Source organism: Rhinolophus sinicus, chromosome 15 (genome assembly GCF_057876585.1).
Source record: "Rhinolophus sinicus isolate RSI-liver-muscle chromosome 15, RSI-T2T, whole genome shotgun sequence".
NCBI lineage: Eukaryota > Metazoa > Chordata > Mammalia > Chiroptera > Rhinolophidae > Rhinolophus > Rhinolophus sinicus.
In genome coordinates, this window is record NC_142515.1 from 107,843,658 (window position 1) to 107,861,845 (window position 18,188).

Sequence of the window (18,188 nt, forward strand, 5' to 3'; positions counted from 1 at the left end):
AATGGAATAGATAACAATTATAATCACCATCTGTTTGGATCTATTAAGGCTTTTCCTGCCACCTACAACCCTTACCTTGAGGGGGCTGCATTTTCCAAACTGGCATCAAGAACTCTGATCTCTCTTCTTCCAACTCATTTTACTGTCTTCTTACCTAACTGTTGATTTTAAGCTTTAATCTCTAAAAGGATTAAGAAGGTATTTATGAGTGTGTGTGTGTGTGTGTGTGTGTGTGTGTGTTGGGGTATTGGGGTGGAGGGTCGGACTAGGTTTAGGTTAAGCAAGAAGGGCATTTATCAAACTGAATTCATCAAGCTTTAATATCTATCGAATAGTAGGGCAACTGCTTTATGTTCTTGTTGGTATGTATCTTCTGTAGTTGGCCAGTGGGCAGAGCTTGAAAAATACCTGAAGGGTCTTGCCACCTTCTTCTTTTTTTTTTTAATCAGCTTAGATTTTCTTTTTCCTTTTTATTTCTTTTTTTGTTTTGTTTTGTTTTTTTATTAGTTTCAGGTGCACAAGACAAAGTAGTACTTAGCCGTGTATCATTTATATCCCTCACACTGTGTGAAACCCCCTCCCCCATCCACTATCCCTCTGACATCACACAGAGCCATTACATTTCCACTGTCTCTATTCCTAATGCTGTACTCCACTTCTTGTAAATAAATAAATATATATATATATATATATATATATATATATATATATATTCACATATATATGTATATATATGTATATATATATAAAATTATAATTGTCATTCATTATTGTTCAGCTTCAGCTTCAGGTGTACAGTGCAGTGATCAGGCATCTACATCATCCCTGGAGTGGTTTCCCAAATGGGACAAGTGTCCATCGGATACCCTACAAAATCTTTATAACATTATTGATTACATTCCCCAAATTGATTTTCAAAACACCATGGCCATCTTGTGGTTACTGACTGTTTTCTAATCCCCTCACCTTCCCCCTTATCTCCACCCCTCTTCCCATCTAGCAACCCTCAGTTTTTCCTCTATGTCTCCAAAACTGTTTCTGATTAGTTCATTCACTTATTCTTTTCTTTAGATTCCACATATAAGTGAGATCATATGGTATTTGTCTTTCTCTGTCTGACTTATTTCACTTAACATAATGTTCTCTAGGTCCATCCATGTTGTTGCAAATGGTAAGATTTCTTTCTTCTTCATGGCTGTGTAATACTCCATTGTATAAATGTACCAAAGTTTCTTAATCCAGTCATCTACCGATGGGCATTTCAGTTGTTTCCATGTCTTGGCTATTGTGTATAATGCTGCAATAAACATAGGAGTGCATAAAGATTTTTGAATTAGAGTTTTGGATTTCTCCGGGTAGATACCTAGGAGTGGAATTGCTGGATCATAAGGTAGTTCCATTTTCAGATTTTTTGAGATACCTCCATATTGTTTTCCATAGTGGCTGCACCAATCTGCAATCCCACCAACAGTGCACAAGGGTTCCCTTTTCTCCACATCCGTGCCAACACTTGTTGTTTGTTGATTTATTGATGATAGCCATTTTGACTGGGGTGAGTGTAGGGAGCTGGAGCATTAAGGGTTAAGAAAATGTAACTTCAAGCAGAGTTTGGGAGGATCGCTAAGGAGAACTCTGATAAGCATAAAGAACAAACAGACACCTGCTGCCCTGGGAATGGGAAAATATCAAAAGGTCTGAGAACAGCCCAGAGGCATGGTGCCGAGCACCTGTAGTCCCAGCTACTCGGGAGGCTGAGGCTGGAGGATCGCTTGAGCCCAGGAGTTCTGGGCTGTAGTGCGCTATGCCGATCGGGAGTCCGCACTAAGTTCGGCATCAATATGGTGTCCTCCCAGGAGCGGGGGACCACCAGGTTGCCTAAGGAGGGGTGAACCGGCCGCATTAGTATTTGTGTGTGTCTTTTATTCATTCCCACTCCCCCATTCAGGTACTGATAGACTAGTGGCGGCTGTTTCCTTTGCTGTGAAAAAACTTTTTAATTTGATGTAATCCCAGATGTTTATTTTTTTCTCTTCCCTTGCACGAGGAGATATATCAGTAAAAATCTTACTCCAGGTAATGTCTGTGAAGTTTCTTCCTATATTTTCTTCTAGGAATTTTATGGTTTCAGATCTTACATTTAAGTCTTTAAGCCATTTTGACTTTATTTTTGTATATGGTGTGAGGAGGTGGTCCAGCTTCATATTTTTTTGCATGTGTCTATCCAGGTTTCCCAGCACCATTTATTGAATAGACTGTCTTTACCCCACCGTATATTCTTGCTTCCATTGTCGTAGATTAAATGGCCATATAGGCATGGATTTATTTCTGGATTCTCTATTCTGTTCCATTGATCTATGTGTCTGTTTTTATGCCAGTACCATGCTGTTTTTATTACTGTAGCCTTGTAATATAATTTGATGTCAGGTATTGTTATACCTCCCACTTTATTCTTATTTCTCAAGATTGCTGAGGCTATCCAGAGTCTTTTATGGTCCCATATAAATTTTAGGATTATATGTTCTGTTTCTGTGAAAAATGTCTTTGGTAGTTTGATAGGAATTGCGTTGAATATGTATATTGCCTTAGGCAGTATGGACATTTTAACTATATTAATTCTTCCTATCCATGAACATGGTATGTGTTTCCATCTATTTATATCTTCTTTCATATCTTTCTTCAGTGTCTTATAATTTTCTGAGTACAGATCTTTTACTTCTTTGGTTAAATTTATTCCCGGGTATTTTATAGTCTTGTGAGCAATTGTAAATGAGATTTTTTTTTAAATTTCTCCTTCTGATGTTTTATTATTGGTATATACAAATGCAACTGATTTCTGAATATTAATTTTGTATCCTGCTACTTTACTAAATTCATCTATCAGCTCTAATAGTTTCTTGGTGGAGTTTTGAGGGTTCTCTATATATAGTATCATGTCATCTGCATATAATGACAATTTTACTTCCTCCTTACTGATTTGGATGACTTTTATTTCTTTTTCTTGTCTGATTGTTGTGGCTAGAACTTCCAGCACTATGTTGAATAGAAGTGGAGAAAGTGGGCAACCTTGCCTTGTTTCTGATCTTAAGGGGAATAGTTTTAGCTTTTCCCCATTGAGTATGATGTTAGCTGTGGATTTATCATACATGGCCTTTATTATGTTGAGATATGATCCCTCTATTTCCACCTTCTTAAGGGTTTTTATCACAAATGGCTGCTGGATTTTATCAAATGCTTTTTCTACATCTATTGATATGATCATGTGATTTTTATTTTTCATTTTTTTAATGTGGTGTATCATATTAATTGATTTGCGGATGTTGAACCACCTTTGCATACCAGGAATGAATCCCACTTGACCATGGTGTATGATCTTTTTAATGTATTGCTGAATTCTGTTTGCTAATATTTTGTTGAGGATTTTTGCATCTATGTTCATTAGCGATATCGGCCTGTAGTTTTCTTTTTTTGTAGTGTCTTTGTCTGATTTTGGAATCAGGGTGACAGTGGCTTCATAAAAAGTATTTGGGAGTCTTCCCTCCTTCTGGATTTTTTGGAAGAGTTTGAGGAGAATAGGTGATAATTCTTTTTTGAATGTTTTGTAAAATTCACCTGTAAAGCCATCCGGTCCAGAGCTTTTGTTTGTTGGGAGATTGTTGATTATTGATTCAATTTCCTGGTGGTAATCAGTCTATTCAGGTTTTCTGTTTCTTCTTGAGTTATCCTTGGAAGATTGTACGCCTCTAGAAAATTGTCCATTTCTTCTAGATTGTCAAATTTATTGGCATATAGTTGCTCATAGTAATTTCTTAATTTTTTTTTTTTTTTTTTTTTTTGTATTTCTGTGGTGTCTGTTTTCACTTCCCTTCTTTCATTTCTGATTTTAGTAATTTGGGTCCTCTTTTTTTTTTAATGAGTCTGGCTAAAAGTTTGTCAATTTTGTTTATCTTCCCTAAGAACCAACTCTTGGATTCATTGATCTTTTGTATTGTTTTTCTGGTTTATATTTCATTTATTTCCGCTCCCATCTATATTATCTCCTTCCTTGTACTCCCTTTGGGCTTATTTTGCTGTTCTTTTTCCAGATCCCTTAAGTGTGAAGATAAACTGTTGATTAGTGATGTTTCTTGTTTCTTTAGGTAGGCCCGCAATGCTATGAATTTCCCTCTTAGGACTGCTTTTGCGGCATCCCATAGATTTTGGGTTGTCGTGTTTTCATTTTCGTTTGTCTTGAGATATCTTTTGATTTCTTCCTTGATCTCCTGGTTGTCCCATTCATTATTTAGTAACATGTTATTCAGCCTCTATGAATTGGTGTGTCTTCCATTTTTTTTCCTGTAGTTCATTTCTAATTTCATAACACTGTGGTCAGAGAAGACAATTGGTATGATTTCAGTTTTCTTAAATTTATCAATACTTGTTTTGTAGCCTAACATATGATCTATCTTGCAAAATGTTCCATGTGTGCTTGAGAAGAACATGTATTCTGCAGCACTGGGGTGAAATGCTCTGAAAATATCGATTAAATCCAAGTGATCCAATGTATCATTTAAAGCTGTTGTTTCCATATTGATTTTCTGTCTGGAAGACCTGTCCCTTGTTGTCAGAGGTGTGTTGAAGTCCCCTACTATGATAGTGTTACTGTTGATCTCTGTCTTTATGTCAGTCAATATCTGTTTTATATATTTAGGTGCTCCTATGTTGGGTGCATAGATGTTTACTAGGGTTATGTCCTCTTGTCGGATCGATCCCTTTATTATCATATAGTGCCCATCTTTGTCTTTTAATACGTTCTTCATTTTGTCTATTTTGTCAGATATAAGTATTGCAACTCCAGCTTTTTTCTCATTTCCATTTGCATGAAATATCTTACTCCAATCCTTCACTTTCAGCCTGTGTGTGTCTTTTGATCTTAGGTGAGTCTCTTGTATACAGCATATACAAGGGTCTTGCTTTCTTGTCCACTCAGCCAACCTATGTCTCTTGATTGGAGCATTTAATCCATTTACATTTAAAGTGATTATTGATAGGTACATAGTTATTGCCATTTTTAAATTTGTAGTTAGATTGTTTTCATCTTTCTTCTATTTATAGAAGTCCTTTTAGTATTTCTTGCAATGCTGGCTTAGTGGTAATAAATTCCTTTAGCTTATTCTTTTCTGGGAAGCTCTTTATCTCTCCATCAACTTTAAATGATAGCCTTGCTGGATAAAGCAATCTAGGTTGTATGCCTTTGTTTTTCATCTCTTTGAGTATCTACTGCTATTCTCGCCTTGCCTTCAATGTTTCTGTAGAAAAGTCATTTGATAGTCTTATGGGAGTTCCCTTTTATGTAACCGTCTGTCTTTCTCTTGCTGCTTTTAGGATTCTCTCTTTGTCTTTAACCTTTGCCATTTTAATTGTAATGTGTCTTGGTGTGGACCTGTTTGGGTTTATCCTGGTTGGAACTCTCTGCACTTCCTGGACTTGTATGTTGGTTTCCTTGATCCGGTTAGGGAAGTTTTTGGACATTATTACTTCAAATATGTTCTCAATCCCTTGCTTCCTCTCTTCACCTTCTGGTATTCCTATGATGTGCGTGTTGTTGTGCTTCATGTTATCCCATAGGACTCTTAAACCATCTTCATTCTTTTTTATTCTTTTTTCTTTCTGTTGTTCTGTTTGGTGATCTCTGCTAACTTGTCTTCTAAGTTGCTGATACAATCCTCTGCTTCATCTAACCTGCTGTTAATTCCTTCAAGTAAGTTCTTTATTTCAGTAGTTGTGTTCTTTAGTTCTAACTGGTTGTTCATTATGATTTCTACATCCTTCTTTATGTCATCTCTAAGCTCCTTAAACATTCTTATCATCAGTGTTCTGAACTCTGTCTCTGATAGGTTGGTTACCTCTATTTCATTTTGTTCCATTTCTAGAAGTTTCTTCTGTTCTTTTATTTGGGACATGTTTCTTTGTGTCCCCATTCAGGCTGACTCTCTCTGTTTGCTTCAGTGTATTAAGTAGATCCCCTAGAGTTCTTAGTTCTTGCTGGGTTATCTTATGTAGTATGTGTCCTTTATATTTGACTTGCACTACTTCATTCTTCTCCTCTGCATGTGCTCCAAAGGTGACTCTTGTGTTGTGTATATTGTCCTGTTAAAGAAGATCTTTAATTGCTTTTTGCTTGTGAGTAGGTAGGGTGAACTCCTAGGCTGACTAGTTGCGAGACTTGGCTCTGCCCACCGCAAGGTGTTCTGCTGAGTGAGAGTTGGCCACTTAAATGTGGTTTGGCCTCTATGGGCTCTTGTGCCTGTAGAGAATTCCCTCCGGGTGTGTCACTTGTAGGTCAAACCCGGTTGTACTCTGGTTTGGTCTGGAGTTGGCCTCTGGGTATGTTGAATCTTGTGCTTCTTAAGCTGGGCCCTGGTAGGGCAATTTCAGAACAAAGCAAATCACCAAGCACAACAACAACAACAACAAAGCAAAAATCAAATACATTCACATGTAAAAACAACCGACAACCCCCACTCAACACAGGCAAAGATATCAAAAATATAAAGACAAAACAAAACAAAACAAAACAAAAAGCAGCGCCAGTCTTGGCTTAAGCCCACCAAGTAATCTCAAGGTTGTCCTCTGCTGTACGAAAGAGTCCCCTGCGTATTGTGCAGGCAGACCCGGTCACCTGGTGCCCAGAGTGACATTGGGACTACAGATTTAGATGCGTGGGGCTGAGGGGTCTGCATGGTAGTTTCTACAAAGTCAGTGCAGTTTCTGCCGTTGCCTGCACATATGCGCACTGAGAGTAGCACCACCAGCCCTGTGTCCAGTTCTCCTGAGTGTTAGGGCACTTCTTTTGTGTGTGTGTGTGTGTGTGTGTGTGTGTGTGTGTGTGTGTGTGTGTGTGGCGGGCAGGAGATTTCTGAGCTGCTGAAAGCCCGGAGCTGCATCTGCCGCTTACTGCTGATCCCTGGGAATGCCTCTGCATTTGTAATTGCCCTGCCCTAAGGCAGGCCAGAAGGGGTGGGGACTGGGGATGGAGGGGATGGAGGGGTGTTCTCTCCCCCAGCCCAGCCATGTCACACTCTTCCCACAGGCCAGAAAAGGTGGTGGCGGGGGGTGGAGGAGTCTCTTCTCTCCTAGCCCAGCAAAAATCACAGCCTCTTCCCTGGGCCAGAGCTGCCGGTCAGTCTTCCTAGAGCCTGAGCACTAAGGCTCCTCTGTAATATGACACTACTCCTCAGTTCAGGGGCCAGTTTAAGTCTCTGGAAGGGCGGGAGTAGGTTGGAAGGGGTGGGGAGGGCCCAGGTATGGAGTTTGTGTTCTTTCTCCGGCCTAGGGCCCAACTGGAGGTATCAGCTGAGGTTATTGCCTCAAATGCTGTATATGCTGCCCTCTTGGCGGGAGAGATCAGCTGTGGGACACAGGGAAAGAGCCCACCTCCTGGCTCTTGTATTCTCTGTTACATCCTGGGATCCCCTACATCTCTGCAGCTGCAGATGCCAGCTGCATTTCCACCACCGCAGATGCGGGCCGTGTTTCCACAGCCACAGATGCGTGCTGAGTCTCCACTCCGCTCCCTTCCCTCTTCCCCTGCTTGCCCAATTTGCCCACCTTCAAGTAATCCTTGCACAAGTCTCTTAGCTGTTCTGCGTGATGAGCAGAGAGTCCTTTGATGGGTTATAGATGTCCCATTTGTGATAAGATCTGGAGGAGAACTCAAAAAGTGCGCCCTACTGCCACCATTCCTATGACCTATAGTTGCCACCTTCTTGTAAGTGGGTTTTCAATTCAATCAAATCTGCCTTCTGGTACATGGAATCTCTTCTGTATTGACTATCCTAGTTTTCATTTGGGGTTTTATATTTTTTCTGAATCTTCCTAGGCATTTTGTTGCGAAGTTGGTAGAAACTGACTTTGAGAAGACTAACCTGGTTTTTTTTTTTTTTAATTTTTTTTTTTTATTTGAAAGTCCCTGCAAGTGACACTTTGGACTATTTGATGACCTTGCTTATTACTATCCCATCCACTAATAAGAGGGCAAAATGAAAGGAGGTGAAGAGTGTGACTAGAAGTGGCACAGTGATAATAGTGAAAAATTTGAAGTTATATCGAGATAATTATGAGTAGCAGTGGAGAACACAAAGTACTTGGTAAAAATATTTCTAGGCATCTAAATGTATTTTAAAAACAATCTGTCATTAAGAAAATTTTAAATTCTGTTAATTTTTTTTTTAATATGGTGATATACATAATGCTCTGGCTATAAACAGGAAAACTTATTTAAAAATTCTTGATACTTGAAGACAATTTCATTATCTAAAATAGTCATTTAAGCAGAATGACCAGATCCTCAATATTTTTTACTGTATTAAATATCATCATGCATAGATCCATTCTCTACCCATACACACACACCTGCGCATATTTGTCTTATACTATTTATCCCACTTCAGTTTTGGAGGAAACATATGACTGGTAATTAAGATCTATAAATGCAGTTAAAAACATGACATCACTACTTCCATAATAAAATGAGAGAACATATAGTATTTGCTCTTTACTTAGCATTTCCCCCTACCATCTGAAAAACATACTTACACTTTTCTTTTTAGGATTTCCAGACAGCCTGACGTCTTTGCTCAAAATGATTCACAAGTTCCCTTAAAGCTATGTGAAGATGTTCCAGCAGTTGCTGTGGTTTCCAACTGCCCATTTTCCTGCCTCACTGTTTGAGGCTGTGTCCCAGTGACTCTTTAAAAGTTATGATCTGCCTCATTTCAACTTGCTTTACAAGAGCTGCCAGGGCTTCTTGCTTTTATCTACATTATGCACATGGTTAAATGTTTTTATGGACAAGCTAAGGTTGAACCCTGCCACTGCATTCTTTCATCTGGGCTCTTTGACAACTATGTGGAGAATGGAAGACCAAAGAACAACATAACCTAGGGAAGCATCACACAGAGTTCTGAACCCATGTGACAGCAAGATCCAGGTCTAATTCAAAGGCACTCAAGGGATTGTGTCTTAAGTCCCATGTGATAGGAAGAGGTTTTTCATTATATACAACGGAGATTCATTGTTGCATATGAAAGCATCAGTGGCTGTGTGTGTGTTTGTGTGTGTGTGTGTGTGTGTGTGCATAGACAGATTGAGAAATATTGAGAGGGAGAGAGAGAGAAAGACAGAGAAGCTGGAACAGCGTATGTGTCTGGATGGATTGGAGATGTTTCAGCACTACTCTGACATTTCAAAAAGATTAGTTTTTTAAATAATAAATGGACAATTTATCACTACATAGAAATCGCAGAGTACTGAGAAGTTTTTACATTCTATATTAATTCAAGTTACAAATATAACAGTCTAACTTGCTGAAATGTTTTAACTGTATTATCTTACAGTGAATTCCTAATACTACTTATTGTGTAATGATAGTACATAATTCTCAGAATCCTTCTATGATGATCGAGCTATAAACTATTTAGCTACCAATAGCACCTTCTAATCCAAGCTGAACATACATGCTCACTGAGCAAATTTATTGATGAGAAGGTATGTTTAAAAATAAAATCTAAGATTCTAAATAGTTCCATGCCAGATTTCATAGTTTTTTTTTAGGAAAAAAAATCAGACAAGAGTTCATCTGATGTCATATGTCTGCAAGCTATGATGTGTCATCAGGAATTCATTATCTTTAACAAAGAAAAGATAGGTATCCAAAGAAATAAATATAATATAAATATACCAGGTTCAAAGAAACCTTGAGGGTAGTTTTGTAAGAGGTAATTCCAATAAGTAACGATGATCTTTTATCAGGGTTACCAGAGTTGAGGTTGAAGAATTATGTTTTAAGAAGAAAAGAAAAATCTACCCTCCACTTTCTTTTCCTATGACTTGATTACTTCAACAATAATCTGATTCTAAATTTACTGAGCATGATTTTGTTTATAACAATGCTTCAGAAAAGAGAAAACATGGAGACAAACTTCTCAGTAAATTTGTCCAAAGAGATTACAATTTAGATGAGAAGTACGTGCGCATTTTGGTTCTTTGATTCTGCTGATTCACTTCTCAAGTGTCTTTTGGAAAGGCATAAATGCACACACATTTTCAGGGCACAGCAACCCTTGGGAATTAGGTCATCTTGAATGCAAAATAAAAAGCAAATTAAGAAGATTCGGGAAGGCTCCTTTAGTAAAATAATGTTTTCAACAGTCCAGGCACACTACCAGCAATCCCACTGTTAGAAAATGGTTTTATAATTAAGAATTTGTGAAGAATGACAACCTCTCTAATACGGTGAATTCAATCCTCAGTGGAACACGAAAGAATGGCCCTTCTTTCCTTTAGTGAATTTCTACTAACTCAAATGTATGTTATCAGTCATGATACAGGACGGGGATCTTTGCTGACTAATCATAGTCCCATCCCACTGAACATGGTGACTCTCCAGCTTGGCCAAAAAATCCAAGCAGAACCATCAAGGCCCTTTTGGGAGAAATTACATTTATGCTAAAAGAGAAAGGGTCTTTCTCCTCCTGTGATTGTAGGTGCTAATGCTAAATACCATATTAAGCTATAGCTTTCCAGGCGCATTTTTGCTTTTCATGGACAGAACTTACCTAAAAATAAACAGTACATGCGAAAAGCAGAAGTGAGATTCCTCATAACATCGATTGAAATTCTGGATCTAATTGTGCATAGAAGTTATATAACCACTTGGATTTCCCAATTAAAGCAGCCAATACATTCCCTTTTTGCTTAAACTAGTTGATCAGTGCATTTGCCACTTAAAAGGAAAAGAATTCCTACCATTATACATATTTTATCCTAAAAAGCTAGCGAAATGCTGGCTCACATCAGACAAGTGTTAATGATTGGGAAAACCAGAAGAACTGGAGGGAGCAATTATTTTGAAGCATGTGTTAATATTATTGTCAGGGAGGGCATTTCTGGAGAGGCCATTGAATTGGGAAACTTGAAGAAACAAGGGTAGAATATGGAGGCGCTTTTGGATTTGGGGCAGTAGGAGGTAGAGAAGAAGTGCAGAATGAAAGGGTGAGAGGCATGAAAATCAAACTTTGTTATAACCAACATGTTGCTAGAAAGAGCCCCAGAGAAATCGTATATGTTTTGCTTTCACTACATTTTTGATACTTATCAAAGAGTAAATAATGAGCCCTTGCAGGTTGTGCTTTTAGAGTTCTATTCTTCCTTGAATTTTTGGCAATAGGAAAATCAGGAATCAAAAGAACGTGAACTATAACACTGGATTCCAGAATTTTTGTTGTTTTAACTTCTTTGAACCTTAAGCAATTTTGACAAAGTAATTAAGTAAATTCTATTGGTTTTCCTGTTTAATGAAATGGAACTTTTAGCATTGCAATAAACCTTGACAGTTTTCTTTCATCTGAAGACATATTTAGATGATAAAATCCTTCAACAGAGGAAGTGTGTCTCCATAGTTCAGAAGTAAACTTAATTTCAGTAATGAAGAGATTTAAGTGTTACACTCACATAAATTGTCACCTTTATCATATAACAAATATTTTAAATTGGCATCTGCTAAGGATACACTAGCTCTTATTTTCTTTCCTCCCAAATAATTTGGTGAAAACCATAAACATCATTTTTTTCTAGTTATAACAAATTCCAAAAATATATGCAACCATTCAAAATCTACCTTTTGTTACTATGCACTCTGCATGGTGCCTCTAATTGGCTAGATGTTAGTCAGAATACATTGCTTCTTAGAGTGTTGATAAATAGGCATAATGGACTAAGGGCTGAGATTTCATAGTGAGTATTACCATTTGTGAGAAAACTAACTGAGAGGGAGTGGAAGATAATTAAACCAGAGCTAATAACAACAGACTTGAATTTCAGAGGGCCACCTGGATATCTTGCTCTCAGTCACTTTCCCTCGTGTTTCATTTTCCTCATTTGAACAGGTCAATAGTCATTAAAAGTTTTTCATAACATCTGAGGGAAATCATTGCATTAATTTATTTGTAAGGTGTTTAGAAACCACATATTTTATTTTTAGCATTCAAAACATTCAGGTTCTGCCATTTTTTTCTTTTTTCTTCTTCTTTATTTTCTTTTAACTTGAAATAGTCTGGGAATCATTAAGTGCCAAGTGCTTTCATCAGGCCCATAAACAATACAAGATTCCACAGTAAATGTAGTTACTTCTCGGGAAGTTTGAACAAAACACATTTTCACTCATTCAAAGTTAGGGGGACTAAATCTTGAGGTCTTATAAGAAAGTCTCACTGTAGACCCTAGGAGGCTGACACAGTACTGGATTTCACACACACAAAAAAAAGATCACAAAAGCTAGCCTGCAGTCTCAGTAAATTCTAGAGGTTCTTGGAAGATTTGACATACGTTTCAGTATTGGAACCATTCTTCTTTGTCTCTCTGTTTATCTTTTGACCTAGCAACTTAGATAAAATATGAGATCAGAGAATAAGCTTTCGAAAAGCTACCTAGTTTTAATCAAAAAGAATAAAATTGAGGTCAGATTATCATCTAAAGGAAAGGCCAAATTGTTATATCATTTTTTCTCAATGACTTAGGACTTTAAACTTGTTTTTCTTCCTGACAAATGTATTTCTACCATGTATTTTTCTTTTTTGTGTGTGTGTGGCTTATTCTGTTTTGTGATAATTCCTTGGGCTCTTTATGTAAATTAATGCCCTTTAAAAACTTTACCTGTTGGGAAATTACTTTATTATCACTATAATTAAGCAATAACTGTAAAACTAGAAAGTAAATAGCAGTAAACAAGTCATTGCCAGTATATGTGCTGATGGGACAAACAGCAGAAAAATGTACCTTGAAAATGGGTTCTCCTTCACGTTCCTTTCTAACTACTTGAAATACAAAGCTCTACTGAGTCTCTACTCATAGAGTCTCTATTGATCCCCTTAACTCACAGAAACAATAATGTGAAACAAATAAACATATGTTGGCGTGCAACACAGATGGAAGGCCAGTAGTTTTCATGGTATTGTAATCCAAACACCACCTGTTTCAAAATAACATGGGGTATTTATTAAAAAATTAGAATTCCTGTCATTATTTCAAAACATTTGATTTGATATCTCTGGTGGTGGGTACCACGAATTTGCATTTAACAGTTTCCCATGTGGTATTGATTATTCTTAAAGTTTAAATGCTACTGGTATGTGTTGGGGATTGAGTTACCAAGTTTGTTTGGAATTGCCATGCTGTTGAGCTGAAGAAGGAGTGGATCAAAGAGCCACTGGTCTCAAGGAGCCACAGATCAGTGACTTGTTCAGACATGTACTTGATGGTGGTTCTGTATTGCCTCTATGGTAGCAAGGTGAATCCATGAGCCACTTGCCAAAAACATGGACACCAGTGACTCAACTCCCCATCATTTCTCAGAAGTGCTTTTGAATCCTCTTTTCTTTTGGGGATACTTTTCTGGCAGGTATAGCATAGACTGATATATGAGGTATGATTTAAAAAAAATGGTGAATGTTTAAATTAAAAATATATGTATTACAGTAAAAGACACATTGACATTAATCCCAATTGAAATACTGCCCCTTGTTTTGAACACACTTACCCCGTCATTCTTGCCACTTTCTGAAGCAGTCCTGGAGGTCCTCTTTCGTGAGTGTCTTTAGTTGAGCTTTCATAGCTACCTTGATATCCTGAACCAATTCAAAACATTTACCTTTCATGGTCATTTTGACTTTGGGGAAGAGCCAGAAGTCACATGGTGCCAGATTCAATGAATAAGGTGGATGAGGACACACCATAATGTTTTTATTTGACATAAATTGCTGTGCCAGAAATGATGTGTGACATGGAGACTTTCTTCTGTTGTGATTACAAAATATGGTGAATTCTGCTGCTGAGTGCCATCCAATGGAATGGCAGGGATCTTCATCATGGGAGGGAGCAAGTCAAACCTTAGTAACAGTGTGTGACAAGTTTCAACTTGTTTGATGCAGTCAGTTGGGTGTGAGCTGCGGTGGAGAAGAAGGTGTGCTTTAAAGTGTGCCGTAAATCATCCTCCATTATGGCAACGCTCCGTGTCACACATTGCGTCTGGTATACAGCAATTTCTGCGAAATAAATACATTACGGCGTGTCCTCATCCACTTTATTCACCGGATCTGGCACTGTGCGACTTCTGGCTCTTCCCCAAAGTAAAAATGGTTCAGAACATTGAGGCAGCCATGACAGTGCACCTAAAGACACTCACAAATAAGGATTTCCAGAACTGCTTCAGAAAATGGCAATAACGATGAGATAAGTGTGTTCAAAGTGAGTGGGGATATTTTGAGGGGGATTAATGGCAATGTGTCTTTTACTGTAAAAGTTTTTTTTTTTTTTTAATTTAAACAATCACCGTATGTTTTGATCACACCTCATGCATAGTCAGGAAGCCCAGACTACAGAGAAACTGAAAGTCTATGAAAATAAATGTGCAGGATTGTTCCCCAAATAGTCCAACCAGAAGATACAAATGTGATACGTCCTACTGAAGAATATATGACTGAGATTAATGGTCCTGGGTTGCAGCCAAAAAAATCAAGAGGTTAGATGAGCACACAAAGAAATTCATCATTCAATGTATCATCACCAGATCAGACACATAAAACAAGAAATCTTCATGGAAGCAATAATGCATTGAACTAATCCTTAAATTTAATTCATCCTATAACTATTTGTAGAAAATGCCTAGCCTGTTTCAGGCAAAGAATTGGTGTTGAGGGCAATGTAACTGTACGTCCATTAATTGAAAAATACAATTGAAGAAATTTCACCAAATATGTGTGGATATGTGGAGTGGGAATGAGGCAGGAGACAGGCATCAGGGAAGTTTGTGCTTGTAAAGGGAGTAAGTGTTGGAAAAAGGGATCTTGTAAGATATCTTTATTACAAGAATCTGACAGAACTTGAAACTCAATAGTTGAAAAAACTTCATACTGGCAAATCCATTACAATTAATCTGGTTACTGCTTCGCTTCACTTTATTATTGTGTTTTTTACTGTATATATCTACTTTAGTGGGTGCTGATTCCAATCTCGGCCATAAAATATTTTGATTTTGCTTTTTTAATGTGTTAACTTTTAAGGTGGGGTGTTTACCAAATATTTTATAATGGGTTATAGAGTCATTTACATTGAAGATTATTATTATCACACCCTAGGAAATGGACATTCAATGGAATGCAAATGAATTTACCATCCCAATGCAATGCCAGATTTGAATGAGAGAATTTATGGACTGGACAAATATTAAAAAGCACTATTAGATGGAAATACTGTCCATAAAGGAGTTGAAACATAATTTGTAGTATCAGTAAACAGGAGATTCTCCATTAAATTGGACGTATAACTGATCCTGCTTCTGGAGTTTAAGTTTTAAGAAAATTAATCCTCCCTCCTTGCCTGTCTGAATTTTCTTGACTGAATTTATATGACTCTGTTTTATGATTCTAAATGCAATGGGTGTCGTCAAGCCCTAGACTAGGAGTCAGGGGACCTGCAGCTTCCCTGCTAAAATTACCTGTATGATTATGGTCTAGCCATTTCATCACTTCATGTTTGCATTAACTCCCCTATAAGGAAGGGGAGATTTAAATAATTTTATTCCATTGAATTAAATGAGAATTTGCTGAGCAGTAGGTCATAAAACTGAAAAGGCAGAGTGCTTCTTTCAGGGAACCTGAAATCTGCTAGAAGAGGTAAACATAAAAATAAATGTTGCTCATATGTCTCTTAAGGAATATCCTATCTTTTGGAAATGAAATTAAATGGCTGTATATAAGCCCCTCATATCTTATCCCATGGGAAATCTACTGCCTATCAATTTCTGGAAATTCCTGGGAGATATATGTCAACATGGTCAGTTTTGGCTTCAGGTTTGGAGTCTGAATTCCTATTCTTGCTGCACACATGATTTAACTTAAATTTCATCTCCTGTGTCTATTCTGTCTATTGTAGGGCTAGACATGGAAGTCACGCCCTTTCATTCTAGAGAGGCCGCAGAGCACATAGGTTGTTTGGTGACAGTGTCTATGCTTAGGATCGAAGTCTAGCTATGACACCTACTACCTTTATAAATTGGGCAAGTAGGTTAACCTCAATTTTCTCATTTGTAACATGGGATAACAATTGTTTTCACTGATAGTGTTTTCAGAAAAGTAAATGTGACAATTAAAGAAGTACTTAACATAGAGTGTGACTATTATAAATACTCAATGTATTGTTTGAGTATTTAAAAATGTATCATTTTTAAAAGTTACTATACTGGCGTTTGTGCCCGTAGCACGTACTCTGGAGACCTTGGGATATTGGGTAGAGTTTATTACATCGCAGAAACACAAACCCTTGACTATTAGATATTCTTGTTTGCTAAAACCACATCTGTTAATTTTTTTTCACTACACTAAAAAGTAAATTGTATTACATGGTAAGAAAAGCACTATTACAAGATACAAAAATAAAGAGGAGGTAGTGATTAGCCTTGTCTGGGGAAAGGGTAAATGGAGGAATTCAGAAGAAATTTAAATTAGGTTCTCATTGATGAGTAAGAGTTTATCAAGTCAACAAGTTACAAAAGTGCAGGGCATTGCAAGTAGAGAGAGAAATGTACAAATGCCCTCATTATTTATTTATTTAATCACTTCATAAATACTTATTTGGCATCTAGTACATGGAAGACATTGCCTTAGGTTCTGAGGTATAGAGAAGATACAACTGGTCTAAAGACAAACACTGAAAGTGTGCAAAGTGTTTATAAGGATAGGTGTCAGGTCCCCAGGGAGAGTATACCAAGAAGTCCTAACCTGGTTTGACATCAGGTTTCCTTGAGGATATCACCTTTAAGTTGACATTCCTATTATGAATGCCAGAATCTTGCATTTTTCACCACCAACACTACCACCACCCTGATCCAAGCGACCATCATTTTTCACAGGAATTCCTGCAATCACCTCCTAACTGCTCTCCCTCTTCCCCCCTCCTTCCTTACAGTCTATTCCCAATACTGCAGCCCGCGTGGTCCTGGTGAAACCTGGAGCTAGTTAATGACACTTCTCAGCTCAAAACCTTCTGATGACACATAACTTGCTCAGTGTGGAATCAGTGTTTATAACATCTGTAAGCGTGCGCCATGGTTCATCTGGTCCTGTTATCTCTGACTAGCCCCTTAATGGTCCCTCCCTTGCTCTTTTGCTCCAGCCATTCTGACATCCTTGCTAATCCTCACACATGCCAAGCATGTTCCTTCCTCAGAGTCTCAGGGACTGCTATTCTGTTTGTCTGGAATGCTCTTGCCTCTGATATACACATGACTTACCCTCATCTCCTTCAAATGTTTTCTCAGATGCCATTTTGAAAAGCTATACATTTACCGTAATCTACAGTCATCACCGCTATCTCAGTATTCCTTTACCCCTCACCCTGTGTTATTGTTGCCCAATAGTACTTATTACCATTGGATATACTTCACAGGATGTGTTTATATATTGCCTCTGTCCTTTTGTTCCCATGAGCTTACTGATGTACTACCTATGTCTGCAGCAGTGCTGGGTACACAGGAGGCCCCTAAATGTTTGCTGAGTGAATGGGTAAATACATGAGATGTACTTGATAAGTGAGCTTTAGACAAGGAAGTCAGATGGCTGCTTGGGGAGGCTTCCAGACAGAGTAACAGAAAGCTCATTGGCTCTGAGCTAGAAAAGGCGCATTGGTTTGGAAGAAATAAAAGCAGTTCAATATAGATGGGGTACAGAAAGCATAGGAGACTAGAGCAAGGCGATCTTTTCTATTTTCCTCCACAGTTCTACTGCAATGGTTAAAAATGAGATTCACTTATCATGCTTTAGACTTGATGATGGGAAATGGAAGATGCCTTAGGATTATAAAATGACTAGTATATAGCTACACAGTAGAATATTTTGCCTGTAAAGAATGTCTGCCTTACTGTGCTAAAGTTGTAGATTCAATCAACTTTCCTAGAATAACTTGATATTATTATTTCATGGAGAATGTTCTTTGGGAACAAATCTTTTAGGTTGCTGAAATGGAAAATGTGGCTTTCTTAATCTGCATTTTCCTCCTGTCCAATTTTAGAGACAGTGTTTTTTCACTTTTTTTCGTCAAAGACATTTTTGAAATGCCTTAAAATAATTATATTCATTTTCCTTGGCTGTGAGGTTTTT